The 16044-nt window shown below is 45.2% G+C and overlaps 1 protein-coding gene across 1 annotated transcript in view; it reads left to right on the top strand.

Moving 5' to 3' along the window:
• Positions 1 to 288: 288 nt before the first annotated feature.
• LOC134856751 (exosome complex component RRP4-like) overlaps positions 289 to 16044 on the top strand; it is a 42994-nt gene continuing 27238 nt past the window's right edge. The window contains exon 1 of the mRNA XM_063873025.1: positions 289 to 316. The gene's annotated coding sequence lies outside the window, so the exon portion shown is untranslated. The remainder of the gene's footprint in view (positions 317 to 16044) is intronic.

Genomic DNA, 16044 nt, shown 5'->3' on the forward strand with positions numbered 1-16044 from the left:
ACTAATTTTCTTAGGCTAATTTCTTACCGATGAAAACTTCATCTCCATTCGAACCGTTTTGCTATGAATTAGTTGGAATTATTAAAGAGATTCATCGCTTGAATGGCTTGCTCAGAAAAAATTATTCGGCCAATCGATCTAAGCTATGAAATAACTCAAAATTTTATAAAATCTTAATCCATGACTGATTTATTCAAGAAAGACTTGAAAATGTGTCAAGCTGAAATACCATAAACTGTTTCAATTCTACATAGCTTAGAATTAACATAGCGATTTTACATAGCTTAGCCTAATTGTTGTGATAAACTTATTAAATAGATTTGTTATGATTGATGTTTGTGCCTGTTTGTGGAACGCCCTCCACGGGATTTTAAAGACAGGTCTGTCAAGTGGCTTTCTGTGGGGAGGTGGGAAACTGGAACTGGTTTGAAGAGTCTGGTGGTGCACCGCTGGACCTACTGAGCTCGGGTGAGATTGTTCCTTGTTTTTGAATTTGTAATTCGATTTTGAAATTTAAATTAAATTAATTGCTTTTTATTTTTTTTGTTTGCTGATTTATAAAATTCCCACTAACCGCTTATCATGGGTTAGTTCAGTCCCCTAGTTCTAGTCGAAATCCTTTTTTTTTAAACATTTATGCGGAGTCAAGATGAGGAAAACAACAAAGAATGTACATGCAAAGATTGCTTAAAACCTTCAGGACTGATAAATTGGTCTGGATGTGATTGTTGTTCTAGTTGGTATCATATCAGTTGTGTAAATATTTCTCTTAGCGACTCTAGATAACCCAATGGTTTCAGTGTCCTTTATGTGTTGATGTAAAATCTGTTAATAAAGCAACAATAGGTAATGATTTAGTGCTAGACAATTATGTTAGAACAGCCATCTCAAATGTCCGAGTACTCAAGAGAGTACCAAAAGACTCGCGTCTTTCATTGGCGGAAAGTCTGTCGGACAAAATAAATGACATCGTCTACAATGTAGAAGTTGTTACAAAATGGCTAATTTTTTAACGTCGCTCTTGTTTTTTTGGAGCAACCGAAAAGAAGTGGACGCAAACAGACCACAAGCATGAGCTCTTTGATAAATAAAAAAAATTCGAGCAAATGACGTGTCACTTCCAAAACCCCATCCCCAAGTTTCAAGCCCGCCTCTGAGTGACTTCGAGCAGAGAATAAAGTTAATAAGTAGTAAGTTCGATGAAGGAAATGTAAAGGGAGGATTAAGGCTTGCTGCTTCGGATGACAAAATTGCTCCTTTTTCAACTGATAAGTATCAAAAAATGCTGTCTAAGCACCCTCAGCGAGCCAAATTTGCAGCTCCAAATCCAAAAAGCTTTGATAGTTTTTTCGTAACCGATTTCGACCTATACAAAGCGATAATGTCCTTTCCGAACGGATCAGCAGCAGGTCCTGATAAAATGTTCATCAAATTTTTGAAGGTCTTGTTAGTAAGTCGAATGGCAATGCAGGATTTAATTTTCTGAAATCGCTTACTAAGCTGATAAACCACATTGAAGATGGCAAGATACCCGAACCCCCAAGACCTTTCTTTTTTGGCGCAAAGCTTACCGCCCTCATAAAGATAGACGGAGGGTTGAGACCGATTGCCATAGGCAGCACGCTGAGACGTATCGCGTCTAAATGCGCTGGAAGCAAGGCCCTCGCCGAGCGACAAATTTTTTTCGGAAACGTACAGGTACGATCCGGTACCAAACGAGGAGCAGAAATAGCGGCACACTTGTTTCGAAACCTAATTGAACGCGACGACAATCCAAAATGCACTGTTTATTTTAAACTAGATTTTAAGAATGCCTTTAACTTTCTAAATAGAGAAACAATGCTGAATCATGTTTATTACCTTTTTTACGGAAGCTCTGTCAAAATGTCAGAAGACGGAAATCAGCAAGTTGATCCTGAAGCCTCACCCTTTTTTGTGGAATAAATTCAGAAACTAGTCAAATAGTTGGAGTCGAAAAATTACATCTGCTATTTAGATGATGGAAATTTAGCCGATGACTTTAAGGTAGTACTCCGGGACCTTAAAAATTTTCTGAAATCGGAACAAAATTACGGCCTGAGCTTGAACACTGAGAAGTGTGAACTTTGTTTTTTAGGACCGACTACGAGTACACAGTTTAATTCAATTTTAACACAATTTCGAAAAATATGCCTCAAAATGAAAATAAAAACAAAAGAAGAACTCCTCATTTTAGGATCTCCAATAGGCGAACTTTGCCAAAACGAATTACTGTAACATTCGCCGGGAAGATACATATCGACGGAAAATAAAGCTAGGTTCTAAGACGACTGGCCAACGTCTAAACAGAGCTCTACATGCTTTTCACCGTCTCTACCAAGCCAGTACTTTCGGTGGTCTTTCTAACATCGGGTCGACTAAAACGTTACTGCTTTCGGCTTCGGTCAAAACACTCAAATTAACTAGATTACATGCGGAAATAGTGAGCTCATGGCTGCGTCTCAGTATCCCCAGACCACGAGGTCACTCCTAAAAACAGGGCTACTACTATTCATTGAATTATTATTGTTTTTGTTCAGTAGATAAAAATCATCATCTCCATCGAAAATGGTTCAACCCTTTTCCCCAACTCCTAGCTTCTCATCCTATCAAAATGAATTCAGATGTTATTTAAATTCAACTCAGGACATAACAGGGAAGCTAAAAGTTTATGTAAAACACTATCAGTTTCAGTCCCGAGACCCCGCCGGATTCTCGAATCCGGGGTAATAAGACTCCTATTCTGCTTCCGGAAGGCTGCCTTCCACCCATCACCGTTGTTCGCAACGGCCTTGCAACTATTGTAGCGACACAATAGTTACAACTCGGAACGGTCTCTGCTACTTCTGCAATCTGTTGTTGTTTTTCAATCACAATTCTCGTTGTTATCGCTATCGCAACTAATGTTGTTGTATTTTTCTCCGGTTTTCTGCCAAAATGGCCATTTCTGACGTTTCTCAGCAATATGAAGTCATACTTCGAAAATTTGAAATTTCAAAATACCAGAATATCTTGACCTTCACCGTTTGACTAATCGTCCCAATAACGTTATTAATCTCTTAAAACCGTCAATTCGGAAGGTTCGTTGCTAAAATTTCGAATCTGCTGAATCTGCATTTTGGCGCATTCTGGTCGAATGTCACATACTCTTCGGACAGTCCGGTCATTGTCCTCCTTGAATCTCGCAATGTTGGTAAAACTGGTACAGTGTCATCGAACAGAATTTACAAAATGCACGAAATTATTTTTATCCGCGTCATATCGACTCACTGCAGAATACAAATGGCATCATACTACATCACTATAGCCTTCAAATTCTTTCATTAATCTGCACATTGAGGATATGACTTAAGATAAAAACATCTTTTCCGACTTCCAATGTCAATGTCCTGATAAAAACTTCTTCTCCTAGATTCAAAAGATGCTGGTTTGCAGGACAGTCCTGCCAACCAACATATTAAAATTATCCTACTATGCTCCTTCCCTTCGGAAATTTTGCTTGTTATTGTCCTGAATATTAAAACTAAGAAACTCTGTGGTTAGAAAACACAATGAAACAATCTCCCTCTTCGAGAGATTACCCAAGCCTTTCATATCACCACAAAGTGATCAGTTCTCCTAGTTGATTAAAAACAGTCATGCAGGCTGGATTATTTAAATATACTCTTTACTCAACCCTTTCTAAATAAATAATAAGTGTCTCTAAAGCCACTTAACTAAAAATCAAAATGCAAATTTATAAATTCAACAAATTCTTAAATGTCCAAAACTCAACTAAATGTTTCAGTTTTCAATTACAACTTGGTTGCTTGGTTTCTCATTTGAGTTTTTTCACACACATAAAACAATTCTGAGTTTTAACTTCTTCTTTTTCGTCACTCCTTTGTTTCTCTTCTTTTCGTCGTTTAGAAGTTCTAAAACTTCTAAATTCTTCTAATTTTCTTCTTTTTGCATCTTCTTCTTTCGACCATTTGTCAATGTTCCATCTCTTCCTCCTGTGACACTGACTCTGCACTTTCAGTTTATGTGTCTTGCAACACATCGTTAGCTATTCTGACGCTGTTGAAAGCAGTCCTCCAACACTTCTGCTCTTCTACCCTCTGTTTGCAACAAGGTAGGGGATCCACGTTAGATTCTCTGTTCCTGCAGAGGCTGTTGTGGAGACACAACGTCACAAATCTTCCTTCAACATCTCTGCCTTCTCCTTTCCACTACGTTCACTTGTCCTGGAAATTCTTTTCACAGCGGTGGTCACTGCATTCCGATGAGTCACGAAAGCTCGCTTGAAAGCTCCTGCTCCAATGTCCAGCTGATATTCACTGTACACTCTGCCGTGCTTCGACATATGCTTCTTAGCATATTCGTGCAACCATGCAGTCATGTTAGCTCTGAACCATGGCATCAATCGTCTTCTCGCCCATATCTTTTTCACTTCCATCGGAATGTTTAGAATCTTGCACATTGTCTCAAAAAGATCTAAATCTTTCAGACAATCCAACTTCCGCAACTGTTCTCTCGTCGATGCCTCCTGTCTATTGTTTTCTCTCACATGAGCTTCCAGCCATCGTATCGCCATCATAACTCCCACTATCACTATTGTTATGGGCTGTGATGAGTCTTGTAAACCCATGGAGAGCAGCTCTCCAGAGTCCCAGATCAATACCAGATTACTACGCTCTGGATACCACCAGGTCTGCAGCAAGCAGTAGCAGGGAAACTCGTCATGTGTCAACATGATGCTCCTCCAATTACGTTTTCCCGAAGCTTCCAGTAATGCTTCCACTTCCATCATCACTCGGTAGACTTCATCATTCTCGTCTACTGTATTGTAATCTGTTACAGTTGATCCTCTCTGTTTCTGTCTCTCAAAGTCACTGAAGTTCCCACTCACGTATCCCATGAACTTCCTTCCCAGTATCGATTCCAACTCCTCCTTTGTTCTCTCTGGAACTGCTGAGAACATCTTACATAGCAAATCGTAAGATTTTTCGGACATTCTCGTTAGTCTCACACACTTTGGAACTGAGAAGGCTTGATCCACGATCGTTCTCGTACTCTTTACATCCACAGCTACGAAATGCACCGGGTATCTGCTCTTGCACATTGGAGCCAATGTCGAGCCCACCAAATATCGTGCTCCTGATGGTGTACATTAAGTCTCACTGTGTCTGATGTTCATTTCCGCCTCGATCGCTTCCCTCCATTTTCCTATGTGTTTCTGCTCGGTTTGCAGAACTCCTGGGAATACTTCTACACTGATGGCAGTGACCATCTCATGTCTCTGTTCTAGATTCAATAGTGACTCTAAATAACCAAACATGCTGTAGAATCCTAGTGCAGTCACTAGATTCACCTCGGTTCCTCCATGGCAATCCGCGATCAGTTCCGTTTCCGTCCTTGCTTTCATCGCGACATTTCCAAACAGTATCGTCAATTGCTTGTGTTGTCTCTCTAGGGTCTTCACACAGTCCAGACCTCCACAAACGTGACCTTCCAGTCCACAGACTTCCGCCAGACAGCTACCAGATTTGACCCAGTCTTCTGGTCCCCAGCCAGGCAACTCCACTTTATCTTCCCCGTTGCTCCTAGAGGCCGTTATCATCACATTATATATGATGTTCAGGTCACGCAGGTTACAATCTGCATTCAGCTCCCTCTGCACGTCTTGTGTCGCCCCTAATATCGAGTCAGCATTGGGACTAGGACACCATGATGACCTCATCAATTCCCACACTACCATCAAGCTCGTTCTCAGTAATTCATCTGAGAATCCCAACCCAAACTCCACTCTTTTGTCGGATTTTGGTACGGAAGGTGCAGTCACCTCTTCTTCCAAGACCAGTCCCATTTTGATCTGAGGATTGGTAGCGCTCTTAATCGTTACAATTCTCGACGTCCAGAATCTTAGCAACACTGCCTGCTCATAATCGAAGAAGCAATCGCGTATGTCTTCACTCAGGAAAGGGTTGTACGCTATCCCTATGATTCCCGATACGTAGCTGTACGACTTCTTCTTGATCGGTCCACAGTACTCACTGGATTTCGGCAGTGCCCCCATAGATTTTTTAGTGAGTCTCAGCTCCTTGTTTGAAAATCTCTTGATTTCGTCTATCTATCTCATGGGCTCTAACTCCTCGGGTTCTTTCATATTCACCCTCATCGGTTTGCTTTGCTGCATATCCAGCAGTGCTAGCAAGAATAAGGCTTTCGCTCGCTCATCGCCCTCCCTCAGCATCTTGACACAGGTGTTCAATGCAGGTACTGAAATGAGCTCTATCATGAATCGAATGAAACATAGAGCGTCACTCCGCTTCGCACACGCTACTGCTGCTCCCTCTTGGATTATCAGATCCCTCAGGTTCGTCATAAGGAAAACCTTCTCTTCTTTTGACCTCTTCCTTTCTTCTGAATCATATTCTTCGCGAGTCAGTCCCATCATGCACCAGGCAAACCTCAGTTGTAACTCGGTTCTCACGTAAGGTACTGCCATGAGAGCGTGTATTCTTGGCGCAGTCCTCATCTCTTCTTCGAAGTACCGTAGCACCACTGCTTTCCATGGAAGGCTCACCAACTGCTCCATCGTTTCTGCCTGTATCTTAGACGACGCTAGAGTCCCGTACGCCTTCTGCTTGAGGGCGGTGCCTTGCAACATTGTCTCCAGATAACCCTCCTTGTCTTCCAGAGCCATCACATACCCTCTAGCCGAGTTTCGGTACACAAACATCTCCATGTATCCACCGGCGGGTTCACCTATCGACACAGCCTCCGATACTGTCAGTCGGTTATACTCCACTGGTACTAGTTGTCCTGCGACACTTCCTTTTCCGTGATTCATGGGAGATGGCCTAAAGTCTTTCATTGTGCTCTCTCCACATTGGCTGAGTATTTCCATTTCTAAGATCGCTCCGGTCAGAGTGCGGTCACTCCTTTTTGGATTTGTAAGCTGTCGACTTTATTCCCGCCATGAGAATGGGTGGCACCATCGCTATATCAGTCAACATTTCATCCGTGCCAGGCAATTGATAATCACCTTGTTCCAAATCCATGACCTCTTTGACTCGTTTCATTTTTGCTGAATTGACAGCTTTTATCGATATCTCCGAATCCACCTTCGTCTTTCCTACTCTCCTCGGCATCACTCTGCTGCCTAACTTCATTTTCATCTCGTTGATCTTATCAATCACCAATTTCGATCGCATCGTTCCTTTCCTGGTTCTTGACAGATGCACCACCTCTACTTTATCGTCCTGCGGTGTCATCTTGATGGGAGAGTTCGCTTCACTTTCATCAGTGGCTGAGTCAATCAACAACTCACTCAATCTCCCTTCACACTCATCAAGTTTGTCAAGGACTTCCCGCATCAAGGGTCGGTTGAGACCTGTTTTCAAAATGGACTGGGTCCCATAGCTCTGAACCACTGTCCAGACTTCTTCCATGAACGCCACTCTGTCCAATCTGCATCCCGTCCTATTTACATGGTCTCGATGATGTACTTCCCACTCTTCCTCGGGCAACGTTCCCAAGAAAGGTACTCTGGCTGAGCCCTCTATTTTTCTTCTTCTGGGTGATTCCATTAGGATTCTTTGTTCGTTATTTCTTGAATTGCCAGGAGAGCTGCTCTCCGGCAAATTCCGTTTCATTTCTGTAAAGGCTGACGGAGGCTCCAGTGTCAAAATGCCTTCATCCGCTGGCTCAGTCGTCTCCAACGTATCCGCGTTGTTCTCAAGATCACTGAAGATATATGAAATCCGGGCTGGATACTCCTCCTGTCGATGCCCTGTCCTCTTTCCCACCAGCTTGACTTGCATCTTGTTGCATGGGTTCTTCGGTTTGACGGCTTCCTCCCTGTCCATCATCTCCTTCTGACTTATCCCTCTTCGAGCGTGAGGGTCCTTGCTTTCCAGTGCCAGCTCCTCCCCGGAACTTCGGCATGAGCAATGGACCGGCCGATCTATCTTCCTCTTCTCCATGGACCACTTTGATTTCCTCTCAACCGAAGCGTGCTAGGAAGGTTCTCGTATGCAGCGTTCCTCCTACTTTCAATTCCGGTTTCACACTAGTCAGGATCAAGGAGGCCTCAGACAGTTCGGTCCTGCCTCTCATCTTCATAGGCGCTAAGCCTAATCCCGCCCATTCCTCGTCAAATCTTCCAGGCTTGGGAGTCGCGGCGTTGCTTATTCGCCTTCTCGTCGCTTGATCCGTATCGGCAAATCGTGTGTACTGTAACACGGCGGCATTTCTCCCTACAAAGTATGGATCCATTTTTCCCACGAAATTCCCTATTCTCCTTTCATTGGTTTCAAATGCTCTCAACCTAGGAGCTTGTACCACGGAGACTGCTCCGAGCAACATCCTTCTTATCAGAGGGAATTCAGGAATTGCCTCCGGCAGCTTCTCGTAATCACCCCAGTCTTTCGTCTCTTCTCTCACTTTGTGATATGCTGCAGTGAGACAAGGAACTCTCGTCATTTCACCGTTCGTCTTGTCATAGGGTCTCAGATTCCAGAGCTTTGGAAACACCTCGATGTGCCCTCTCTCCACTTCTCCCATGCGATCACGGAAGTGATCGTCAAAGTTGATGACTGTCATCTCTGGCTCTGATATTTTCGCAAACAACAGATCTTCGCTCATGAGCTCCCGCAATGTGTGCTGCTCACACCAGTTCAGTACACTACCGTTCACTGCTGATATGAGGTTCAGGTGCAGCACCGACCTCCTATACGCCTCCACCTTAACGTCAGGGAACGCAAACGTGACTGCTGGTCCATAGATCACTGTCACAAACTCCGTGGCTCCTCTGATCAATGCTAAGGGATCGGTTCTCATAGCCAAGCTCAGATCAGTTAAGAGGGGCATGCCCCCAACATGTCGTCTAACATCTTCTTCTCTTTCGATAGTCTCATCATCTCCCGTTCCAAAGCGATTTTGTTGTAAGAGATATTGGATAAGAGTGTGTCTCAGGTCTCTTAACTTGTTCCACGAGTCCGTGGATTTCTTCATATCTAAATTCCTCACCCTCTCTCTCATCTGCTCTGGACAACGTGTCAATTTCATTAGTCCTCCCAAGTTTCCGTGGGTAATCGCAATCAGTGTTAGAAGCCCATCTAACCGCAGGTTCTGGATTCCTTCGGTGAGCAGCATCGCCGGTCCTTTCACGAAACTCTCTGCTCCAAACGTCACGAACAAGGCTAGTAGTTCCACTATTGACACTTCCACTACTGCTTGGAGGAAATCCTTTATCAAGTAATGAGAGACTTTCGGGTAGACTTTTGCCAAGAAGGACGCGGTCCATCCGGCTCCCAACCCTTCCAGCATGCTGTCCGTCCGTTCAAAGCCTTCCTGTCCCTTCACTTCCTGAGACAGAAGGTTTCCAGGGTAATCTGACACATTCTGTTTACAAATTCGGCAGTATTTTCTTCAGCATTTTCCGCCAGGTTCACCTCCTTTATTAAGTAGGCATGGATCTTCGTGATCATCACAGGGCCTTGCTCAAAAGCATCTGCACCCATTGCCGCTACTCGAGGACTTAGGTGTAGCCACTGGTTGGCTTCCTGCTTGGTTCTCAAAACCATCGCCTCCAAATGAGCTCTAGTCTCTTGGGAATTTTTTCTTCTCGTGTTTTCACCTGTCACTTCCATTGCACGGAACCATAAGTCGTTGGACATCGCTACGACCACTCGATGGTCGTCGCCTATTCCCGGTTTCAGTTTGAGCTTTCGACTGAAATTGGACAGTTCCAAACCCAGCACCTCGTCCAACACTAACATGTGCAGCGCATGGTCCTTGAATCTTCTCATCGCGTTCGAGATATCTGACCACACTGCAGGTAGTTCAGCCCTGAGTGGCCTCAGGTTCTCCATCTCTATCATGCGATTTGGGGCCGATATGATGACATCATATTTCCCTTCCGAAAGCAAGGTCACGATCGCATGCACGAATTTTAGTCCATCCGGGAGATATGCATACCCCGGAGACAACGCGAATACTACTCTCGGTGTCACCTTGGTGAACGACTCCTCCTTCGTCGCATCCACCACTTCACCCATTGACTCAAGGATATCTTTTATCGCTGGCCACACAGCATTCTCTGCCGTTGTAGGATCTCTGAGTCTGCTCAGAAAACCTCTACTGTGTAGATGGTCATTGATGCCAGCAAACACGATCGTAATTGGGTTCATGTCTGTCTGTCTTTGTACCCCTATAGCCATAGATACCGATTGCAGTAGGACCAGATCACCGCTGCCAACATTATGAAGTCCGGTCAAAACAGAGACTTGGAAGTATACACGAGTCTGAATTCGCTACTATCATGATCTTGGCCTTCCTTATTTCTGCTTTGTCATAGGCGGCGAAGATGGTATCATCTTTCTTTATCGCTTTCAATCCGCCGTATCTTTGGACATCACCATCTTGACTCACTAGTTTCGGGTATATTCTTTCCTTCACATGACCTGGGGGTGAGCTCAACTGCCTGAACATCTTCACATGTTGTCCGATCGGCGCCCTTGTCACCAGAAATCTTCCAGGTCTCTCTTCTCGATTCCCTTCATCATGATTCAACCTCACGTCCTGCAATGGTCTTGCGTTCACTGGTCCCATCGTGTTGTTAGAGGGCAGTCCCTCTAGGTCAGCAAATCTCAAAGCCTTCGTGGAACTGAAGTTTATGCTATGCCTGTTATCGAGTACAGTCTGCTGACGGATAGCCTCGCTCCATTCAGCATCCTCTTTGCATCTTCGATGAAGCTCACCCTCTGGAGATCCAGCTTCATTAGTTCATCTTTGTATACATGCCGGGGAGATGGTATGGGCCTTGACCACATCAACGAGCCTCTGCCCGGGCGTCTCTCCTCTCGACTGGTACTTGTCGTCTCCGATCTCATGTCCGATCTAGACGTGCTGGCTGTCTCTTTGATTGGGTTAACAGGTCCTAGTCTTCTCCGAGGATGAATGGTCCTCCTTACCGGTGCTTCTCCCAATCGATCTTGAACATCCGTTCTTTGACCTGGTTTGCTGGAGCTCTGCTGTCTATAATTCGTGACGGCCGGGACCGTCCCCAAGCGTGTTTCCAGGTTAGGGAGCACAAAGGTGGTAATCACCGTTTCGCTCGATGCTCTTTCTTCCCTCAGCACTCCTATGTCAAAGAGTTCTACCTCCAACTCATCCAATTGCTCCTGGAAGACTCTGTTCAGCCAAGCTTGTCCTTCTATACTATCGAAGTGGATGCCGTCCGTGGTCAGCCTGGCCTGATCCATCGCTCTCAGCTCATGTTCGATGTCCATGAGGATCATCCTTCCGGCATTCCGACTTGCGAGATTCCTCAAAATATTGTTCCACCTGACCACTCCTTCGTTGTGCCTTCTCCCTGCTGCTGTCAAGCTTCTTGCATTCATAAGCACAGTGCAAAAGGTCAGTACCGCGCAGTTGAACTTCTGCCAGAGAGTAGTAAACAAGCACACCATCATCGATTTCCATAGTGCTTCCTCCTCATCCGAACTTCTCGAGATGTTGTTCGTTCCAACCTGGATCATCACACTGGGGATCCTCCCTGGATTCATTAGTTCCACCATCCGATATAACTGGGCTATAGTCGCTCCTCCGAAGGCCATCACCATGGTGACCCAAGAGGTCCTCAAATTCGATAGTACTCTGACCAAGCTGTCTCCCAGTATCAGATGTGATGTCCCCAGTGGCGGTTGTTGCAGGTTTACTGCCGGGTTCCAAGTCGCTCGATTGAAGTAAGCTCTCGGATCTGTCTCCGGAATTTCCGTGAAGTTATATCTCAATTGATTGTTCTTTTGTATGTCTATTACACGTGACACTTTCTTCGCTGGCATCTTCTGTATTCTTCTTTCTGGGGCCTTAGAGCTCCCCATTAGTGGCGTCACGTCACTTATTCCCTGTCTGATCACGGTCTGGGAGAGTCGTACTCTGCCCGTGTCGTCGATCTTTCCATAGGGTGCAGTCACCACGGAACCTGGCGCATTCTTGTTGGCGACCAGTCGTCCAGCTGTCTCTATCAGCTTCCTCACCGTTTGTTCCACGACGGGGTCACCCAAAGTGTCACTAGGGTCCGGGATTGTCACTCGATCTGTCGCTGTCGGGAGCCGTGTCTCCGTTGTCTGACTCATTTCTCGAGGCGTCAAGAGCTCCATCGGGGACTGCCCACGAGGAATACTCCTTGCAGGTATCACCTTCTCCACGGCCGTGGTCAGCGCCCTCCGTTCCGATCGCTCCTTGTAGTCCTGCCTTAAGCGCTCAATTTCTTCACCCTGCTTTTTGTTACAGTCTTCAAACAATCTTTTCCACATGTCTCTGTCGTCCTCCGCAATGAGCATGGTCTTAGTCACCTCGTCCAGCTCCTTTTTCGTTCTTTCCAGTTCGTCCTTTATCCCATCCAGATCTTGCATGGTTTGGTTCGTCTGAACCTTCTGTTCTACTTTCGCCCTCTTTGGTGGCACAGCTGCTCTCGGTGGTGAACCAGACGAGGCAGCCTCGCTGTTCATCTCCTGATGCATTCTCGTCAGCCCAGGTTTGGGCTTGGAGGGCATAGGCACTTCACCTGGTTGGTAAGTCCTAGAACTTCCCAATCCAGGCTCATTCGCCAAGTCGCTCCCTGAGAGAGCCCCGTTTCTCCACCTCATCACTCTCATGTTCGGGCGGTCTAGTACTCCCCTCTCTCCATATGCTGCCATCAACAGGACTTCCGTGGGGCGGTCCCCACGGTTGTCATGCCCCAAGATGTTGATAAGGGCGGTCAGCAACATTACTACCTCTGGGTCCTCCAGAGCAAAGTCTCGATCCATTAGCCGACGATAGATCGCATCTATCATCGGTACTACATATGCCTCTGCCAGGTCCATCAATTCATCCAAGTTGAAATTATCCTTTCTGTTCTTCAAGTTCGATTCGGTTTGATTCAAAGGTTTGACTCAAGTGAGTAATTAAACGATCAATCAGGATCTAGAAAAAGCTTCACGAATATCACACTTGTCACTTTCGCCTGAACTTCTCGTTAAAATTCATTTAAAAACAGTCGGATAAAAAGATTCTGTTCCTAAAATTAATTAGTATCAATCGGTCTCTAAAATTTTGGAATTCGACCTAAGATTGGACAGTCCAACCTTTGGATCTATTCGTAAGATCGTCATCCAGTTGTTCATGGTCACTAACCCCTTCTTATCCAAGATCTTAATAACATAACACATAACATAACATAACACACATATCACACACCACATAACTTAGTCTTTAGCCTAACACCCTCTTGCACGTCACTCAGCCTATGCTTAGGTAATATTTCTTATGTAGATATACTTGTATATTAGTATCAGAGAATATCACGTGTACAAGCGCGTACAATTCCCGAGGATGCAGTCGCCCTCTGTTCGGATCGTACTCTGGAAGCGAGAGCTCCTTCACGTCCATTTCCACGAGGAAATCTCTCAACCTCCTCAAGGACAAGACTAGGTTCTCTGGGTCCACGTGCTGCTTTTCCGTCGCCCTCGTTACCATGAAGCATAGGTATTTTCCCGGTATTTGTGACGCCGCCCGATGTAAGGCTGCTACGCCCCCTACTCCTGGTCGTTGCTTCCAAAGGAATTCCACGTTTTTGTATTCTCTCTTAAAATCTGCCGCTAACGCTGTCCTAAAACTCATGTCTGCTGTGATTGCTATCGCACATGTTCTATTTGTGAGTATGAAATCAATGTCTGTTAATTTTATGTTACGTTCTATTTGTGCGTATGGAATCACTGTCTGTTAATATTATGTTACTTGAAAACTCATTTGGTAGATTAAAGTATGACTCAACTACCCTCCCTATGTCAGGTTTCTTATGTTCTTCGCCTATTTCTGCTTCTAAGTCTCCTATCTCTCTTGCTATTCTTAATTTTTTTATTATCAGGTTTTCAGTGTGGGTAAGTCCTACCCCCAATCCCAGGACAAAAATATCCTTCGACGTCCCCGTCGATCGCATACCGGATATCAAGTCGATGTTAGAAGCTGGAATGAGTAGTTGTCCTTCCTGGGCAGCCCAGGAAGGATCATCTCGTTCGGTCTTGATGTATTTCATGCTTTCACGATCTACGTCTTGAATTGTGACGCTGGTCTCTTTTGGGTCTGATGTCATTTCGTTCAGCCACTCCAAGACTCGCAGATTTGTGAGATCTTCTTCGTAGGACTCCAATTGCTCCTCGTCGAATTCTACTTCGGGTTTCGACCTGTCCTCGATCCATTCCTGGTGGTGATCATCTACTATGTCGATGTCTTGTGAGACTGTTATGCCTTCTAGACCCTCCATTTCTTCCACTATCTTTTTCAGATCTATCCTGTCTACTACAAAGTCGTCACCGTAACGGTTGTATTTCTTTCTGGGTCTTCTCCCGTCGCCTTGTCGAGTCTGTATCGTGAACGGGAGATCTGGTTCCAAATTTTTGGGAACCTCCGTCTGTTCGGGGTCCTGCCAATCTTCCTCTGCGTAGGGTAAAGTTTCATAATCTGCTTCGATCACCTCGTTTGGATCCAAGTCCAGTGGTGTAATTGTTCCTTCCTCTATGACTTCGTTTCCATCGTTCTTCTACCTGGTGCCTTTCTCGTTGACCTCACAAGCAGGATCCATCATCAGATAGTCCCCTTTTTCTATGTCTGCGGGTATACACCAGTCTTTTGTCGATGGATTGTGTGGCTTAATGTTCTCGTAGTGGGCGGCTCGGCCAGTACTCAGTCTATAAAAGCGTCCCTCCTGGTGCATTTCTGTAATCATGAAGAGTCCCCTCCACTTTTTTAGGAGCTTTTTTGTCCCTTTCGGTGGTAAAACTTTCTGAAATACCCATATGTAGTCTCCCACCGAGTAAGCTTTTGCACCAGCTGCTTTCTTGTCGAATTTTTTCCTCTGCCTTGCCTGTGCTTGCTGAGTATTTCGTCGACACAAATCGTTCAACTCCTGTTGTTGTCTGATCACATCCCTCACGTAGACCTGTGGAGACGTTTTCTGTCCCTCATACTCTGGGTAGAAAAAGGTTAAGGGTAAAGACTTCTCGTGTTCAGTTAGCATCATGTGTGGACTAACTCCAGTGGTGGAGTGTTGCGTGCTATTATAGGCTCCCATCACCTGTGGAAGGTATCTGTCCCAATCGGTCATGTACCTGGAACAATATACTCTCAGCATCGACACTAACGTCCTATTCTGTCTTTCCACTAAGCCATTCGTCTGGGAATGGTATGTCGTTGAGTGAGCTTGAGCAACTTGCGAGCGTTTTATTAGCTCTTTCGTGAGTTCTCCTACGAAAGCTGTTCTGTTATCCGATTGAAACGTCATTGGACAACCGTGTCTCGCTATCCATATATTGATCAGGTGGTCGCACGTCTCTTCCGCCGAGGCAGTTACGCAGGGCACGGCCTCTGCATACTTTGTGAAATGATCTATCATGACCAATACCTGATTATAACCACTGTCTGTCATGCATATCTTTTGGTGATCTATCTGCACCACCTCGTTGAATTCAGACGACTCGATCGATTGTAAAGGAAATCGCAATTTCCTTGGATCCTGGACCTGCTGGCATGACAGTCATGCTGTTACCTACTTCTCGCATGCCTTTTTCAATCCAGGCCACCCAAAGCGCTTCAGGATCCTCTGATATACTTTGTCGATCCCCTGATGGCCCATCTGATCATGCGACCTGAATAATAGTTCTGTCTGATAGAGTTGCGGCAACACTATCGCGTTATACTTGTATAGGACTCTGTCTTCCTCTCTTCTTTTGCAAGCCACAATCCCGTCCTTGTTCAAATATAACCTCCCTTCCTACTGCATGAAAAACTGTCTCAGGATACGATAACTATCTTCCTCGAAGTCCCCTTTGACCGGAGAACCATTCTCGATCCACCTTTTCAGGTTGCTTGTCATGCGATCATTTCTCTGCGCCCTTAGAAGATCCGAGAGTCTGTATCTCGCCTTCAAGTACGTCTTCTTGACCCTCATCTGACTATTCAGCTCATTGGGCTGGTGTGTGTCTTCTTCCATCT

Source organism: Symsagittifera roscoffensis, chromosome 1, assembly GCF_963678635.1.
Source record: "Symsagittifera roscoffensis chromosome 1, txSymRosc1.1, whole genome shotgun sequence".
NCBI lineage: Eukaryota > Metazoa > Xenacoelomorpha > Acoela > Convolutidae > Symsagittifera > Symsagittifera roscoffensis.